This window comes from Gorilla gorilla, chromosome 7, assembly GCF_029281585.2.
Source record: "Gorilla gorilla gorilla isolate KB3781 chromosome 7, NHGRI_mGorGor1-v2.1_pri, whole genome shotgun sequence".
NCBI classification, from domain to species: Eukaryota; Metazoa; Chordata; class Mammalia; order Primates; family Hominidae; genus Gorilla; species Gorilla gorilla.
This window is the reverse complement of record NC_073231.2, coordinates 129,071,100-129,076,675: the sequence shown is the minus strand read 5'-3', so window position 1 is coordinate 129,076,675 and position 5,576 is coordinate 129,071,100.

Here is a 5,576-nt window from a genome sequence, read left to right as displayed (position 1 = left end):
CTGGCTTCTGTCTCAAATGATTTCTACTGCATTCAGTTTATGTTTTGTTTTCTTTTTGGATTTCTCCTATCCCGTCACAAGTACTGTATCTTAGGACTACTATGCCTTTAGAAGATAATCTGTTGGGAAAGTGTATCAGGGAGGCTTTTAGATTTGTGGTCTTTTAAAAACAGTTACTATATTATAGCCAGCAGCATAAGAATCCACATTGGTTAGGTAAATTCATTGGGAATGACCAAGAATGTTGAGATGTGAAACTAAGCTATTTCTAAGAAGGGTGTGCCAAGCACTGTGAAGAGTCTGAGATCTTACCCTACTTGTAAGCTAACAGCTTAGCCTCTCCCTCTTTTCATGGATGCTGGCAGAAAGGAGACTCCTGGGTCAGAGACAAAGGATTTTATGACCCATGGCCCAGCAAGCAGTATAAACTTCAGTGTATTTGCATCAGTTTCTCTTGCCTCCAAGTCCCAAGGGCACATAATGGGCACAGAAGGAATGCCTACGTTCACATACAGTGAATGTGCATTACCATGTCTCGTGATGCAATATGACTGGTTGCCGTACAGGAGAGGAGTGCTGAGTTTGGGAAACTCTAGTCTTTGATAATGGGCAGTGAGCATGCTTGCCCTCTGCTCCAGAGGCAGATGCTGTCTCCTTTTTAAGGCTGTTCGCCCTGCAGACATCTTGGAGAAGATAGACTGGAACAAAGAACACTGAGTGCCTCTCTCACAAGATGCACAGAAACACGAGAGAGCTGTGGAGCTTTGTCTGCCAGGTTGATCATCCTGTCCTTTTTCAGCCACATGACTTTTAATCACAGTCTGTAACATCATCTTAAATACAAAGGGCGATTACCTTACTCAGTGAATTAGCTGGGATGGAAGAGCTCCCTGATGAGGAATTTAATAATAAATCAAAAACCAGCAAATGTTGTCCTGCACAACCTTTTTTTTTTTTTTTTTTTTTGAGACAGAGTCTAGCTGTTGCCCAGGCTGGAGTGCAGTGGTGTGATCTCGGCTCGCTGCAACCTCTGCCTCCCGGGTTCAAGCGATCCTCCTACCTCAGCCTCCCAAGTAGCTGGGATTAGAGGCATGCACCAACATGCCTGGCTAATTTTTGTATTTTTGTCCTGCACAACTTTTATTTGATCTCTCTCAGCAGAGGAAGAGAATGCCAGCCATGGGCTAAAAGGTGCAGTCATCAGGGTTTCCCTTCCACACTCTTCTGTCTCACTCGCCCTTTCTTGTACTCTCCTCAAAACAGGCAAAGAACTGCTCTTATATTTTGAACAACTCTTTTTTTTTTTTTTTTCTTTTTGAGATGGAGTCTCACTCTGTTGCCCAGGCTGGAGTGCAGTGGCACGATTGCGGCTCACTGCTGCAACCTCTGCCTCCCGGGTTCAAGCAATTCTCCTGCCTCAGCCTCCCAAGTAGCTGGGATTACAGGCATGCACCACCACGCCCGGCTAATTTATGTATTTTTAGTAGAGATGGGGTTTCGCCATGTTGGCCAGTCTGGTCTCAAACTCCTGACCTCGTGATCCACCTGCCTCGGCTTCCCAAAGTGCTGGGATTACAGGCATGAGCCACCATGTCCAGTTGAACAGTTCTTTTAGTGACTTTGATAGCATGACCAGCAGTTGCATGTTTAGTTTTTAATGTGAAGCCAAAGACTATAATTAGTAGACATTTCAATTTTAGGAATTAAAAATTGTGAAGATCCTTCCACAGCACTTCATTGCTGTCCCTCTGCATTCGGTCGTTACCTATCAAGTATTGAGCTGTGATGTGTCAAGCATTGTGTGGTTGCTGGGGAGACACTGGTTATCGTGGAGTTTGTGGTCTAGTTGTGGATTGCCCTCAAGATGGGACATAGAGTCTAGCATGGCTTGCCAAGCCCTTCATGGTACAGCTCTGGCTACCTAGAGCCCCATCCTTCACTACTGCTCGCCTTTAAATGGACTGTGACCTTCACCTCAACCCATCCCTGCCCCCATCCAATGGCTAATTCACATTCATTTTTCAGGTCTGGTTTAGATGTAGCTTCCTGGAAGTCTTTCTGACCTGCCAGTGGTGGGAGGTTTCCCACTTCTGTGCTCCCTTACTGCTCGTTCAGTCCTATACTGACTCTTATTCCTGTGTTTTGTATTCCATGTTTGCCTGATGGTTTGCCACTAAATTTTTTAAAGTCAGGGACTATGACTGTTTTGTATATATTTGTATCCCCAAGGCAGAATAACCTGGCATCTCACTAAATATTTGTTGGAAGAATTGCTGGCTGAATGAATTGGCCAGCATCTTAATTTTGCAAAAGGTTAATACCCTGCAGATCTGCTACTGTGCTGAGGCAGTCCTAGCACTCTGCCTGTTTCTGTCTGTAGCTAAACCTCTTCCTTCTGTCCATCTGATCTCCCTAGAAATGCCCCATTTTTTTCCTCTAACCTCTCTCGGCTTCTGGTCTCTATCCTAGCCCACTTGCCAACTTGGCCCGTGCTTTGAGCGTTTCATCTTCTGGCTTTCCTCTCCAACTTGCTGTCTGCACCATCCTGAATGCCCAAGTGGTCTTCACAGATCCTGCTCACACCTCACTTCCGCCCCGCCTCGCCTTCCTGGCAGCAGTGTGTTGACGCAAGTGAGAACCTGGCCTCTTGAACTCTGATGCTTCTGCTGTAATAAAGGGTGGGAAAGGACACCCAGGAATACTGGGCACCTCTGGGTTTCATCACACAAAGTCATCACAATCATTTCCAGCACAGATGGTGAAGGTAATTGAGCAATGATTACACTAAAGAAAAACCTTCAGGCCTGCCAAATCAGACATCACTACCCTTGACAGTGAGTGAGTCACTTAGAAGGTGAGCAAATGTGCACCACAGATGTGACTGCACTCCAGGTGCATGGGGTGGGACCTAAGGGAAATTTCTTGCCTCTTCCACTCTCAAAAGGCCTGTCTTCAACATTTGCTCCTCAAGGGGAATCTATGCTGGATGTCTGAGCTGGTAAGAGTCTTCTTTTTTTTGAGGTGGAGTCTTGCTCTGTTGCCCAGGCTGTAGTCCGATAGCATGATCTCGGCTCCCTACAACCTCCCCCTTCCAGGTTCAAGCGATTCTTGTGCCTCAGCCTCCCAAGTAGTTGGGATTACAGGCACGCACCACCACACCCAGCTAATTTTTGTATTTGTAGTAGAGATGGGAGTTTTACCATGTTGGCCAGGCTGGCTCAAACTCCTGAACTCAGGTGATCTGCCTGCCCCAGCCTCCCAAGGCTCTGAGATTACAGGTATGAGCCACTGCGCCTGGCCATCTTTTGTCCTTTATATTCTCACACCCCTACCATCCTCACACTGGGTCAGAGGGATCTTGGAAAGATATTCTCACAGTCCTGGCCGGGCACAGTGGCTCACTCATGCCTGTAATCCCAGCACTTTGGGAGGCCGAGGTGGGTGGATCACGAGGTCAGGAGTTCAAGATCAACCTGGCCAAAATGGTGAAACCCCGTCTCTACTAAAAATACAAAAATTAAAAAAAAAATACAAAAATTAGCCGGGCATGGTGGCAGGCACCTGTAATCCCAATTACTCAGGTTGCTGAGGCAGAGACTTGCTTGAACCTGGGAGGCGGAGATTGCAGTGAGCCGAGATCACGCCACTGCACTCCAGCCTGGGGAACAGAGTGAGACTCTGTCTCAAAAAAACGAAGAACACATAATTCTCATAGTCCTTCATGAGGCCTGCGAGGCCCCACATGTCCTGGCCCTGACCCACTCCAGCCCAACTCGCTTTGCTCCCCTTGGTACTGTACCCACCCTGGTTTCCTCTCTTGTTCTTGGACTCCTCAAGCTTGCCCTTGCTCAAGCCTTTGCCCATCCAGTCACCTCCACTTTGAACATTCTCCCCTGCACTCCCCCAGCCCAGCCTTAAACGTCCCCTTCCTATGAATCTCCACCCAAAGGTCACTCTCAGACAAGATGCTCCCGATCCCCAGACTGGCTCGGGTTCCCCTTCAAATGTCATCATATGCCCTGTGCTTTTTTTTTTTAAATGGCTTATTGGAATTGTAATTAATTTATTGTATAATTCCTCCTGGCCAGATCACAAGCTCTAGGGTGGTGTCTCTGGTTTGCCTTCTGTGGTGGAGCTGAGCTCCGTGGACGTGCAGTGGCATCTGCCATTGCTGCCTTCCTGGAGCTCAGGCCCTTGCAGAGGCAGTCTGAGGCATGGCAAGCCACAAGCACACAGCCTGTCCCCACTGAGCCCCACTTCTGGCGCCAGAGGTGGCCCTGTACCCTGCACAGAACCATGTTTCAAAAAAATGTGCTTCCTTTTAGGAAAACCTTGGGTAAAAAATCTCTACAAAACAAATCTAAGGCCACCATTTATTAAAAGATGTTTTAAAGGGCAGCTTTATAGTGCTTTTGAACTTGAATCTAGGTAGTCTGTTTACACCCTGCTTTCCAGGGGATTAATCAAAACAACAAAACAATGAGCAAACAGAGAGGGATGTGCAGAAGAGCCCAGAGCTCTGCCAGTGTGGCTGCACACGCAGTCAAGTCGGACGCGCTCGCTTTCTCTGTGCCTGGCCCTGTGCTGTAGGGTCAGAAGCTGAAGAGAATGCCCCCCCCCCCCCGCCCACCTGCAGAAGAACATTCCAAAGAGTGGCAGCTCCATTTCTGTTTTCCCAGTCAAAATGTGTCCATCAGGAGACTTTGCTAAAGAAGTTTGGAGAGGAAAGGCATTTGTCCTCCTTGTCCTTTTCTCCCTCCTTTGCACAGGGTGGCTTCATCACCTAGCGCTTTGGTGTTGTATCTGCCCAGCTTCTGAGCTAACCACCACCCTTGCCCCCCTCCTCTCTCTTTCACAGGGGTGAGTACCTAGCAATCATGTTTGTACTCAACTACCTTAACTGATGCGGGAGTCGGGGGGTGTACCTGACCCAAGCTGTACCTGGCTAATCAGATTCTCTCCCAGAGGTTCAGAAATGATTCTTCTCATGGGTCTGACCCTAACAAGCTCAAAAGTAGGGGGGGTGGCTGTGTTCTGCCAAAGTGACTGAGGAATAGACAGGGCAGGACTGCAGAGAAGCAAAATGAAGGAGATGCCCCAAAGGGGAAGAGGGACAGTTCTCTGCTTTGCTACATTTTTTTTTTTCTTTTTTCTTTATTTGAGACAGAGTTTCACTCCTGTTGTCCAGGCTGGAGTGCAATGGCACGATCTCGGCTCACCACAACCCCTGCCTCCTGGGATCAAGCAATTCTCCTGCCTCAGCCTCCTGAGTAGCATTCACCACCATGCCTGGCTAATTTTGTATTTTTAGTAGAGACGGGGTGGTCTCGAACTCCCGACCTCAGGTGATCTGCCTGCCTTGGCCTCCCAAAGTGCTGGGATTACAGGTGTGAGCCACCACCCCTGCCTGCTTTACTACTTAGGATTCCAGGCTCTTCCTGGTCTCTAGGGCCTGAGGCCTCCATGAGAACCCCGGAGTGTGGTTGGCGTGCCCACATCCTAATCCCCAGAACCTATGAATACATTAGGTTACATGGCAAAGGGAAATTGAGGTTTCTAATCAGCTGACATTAAAA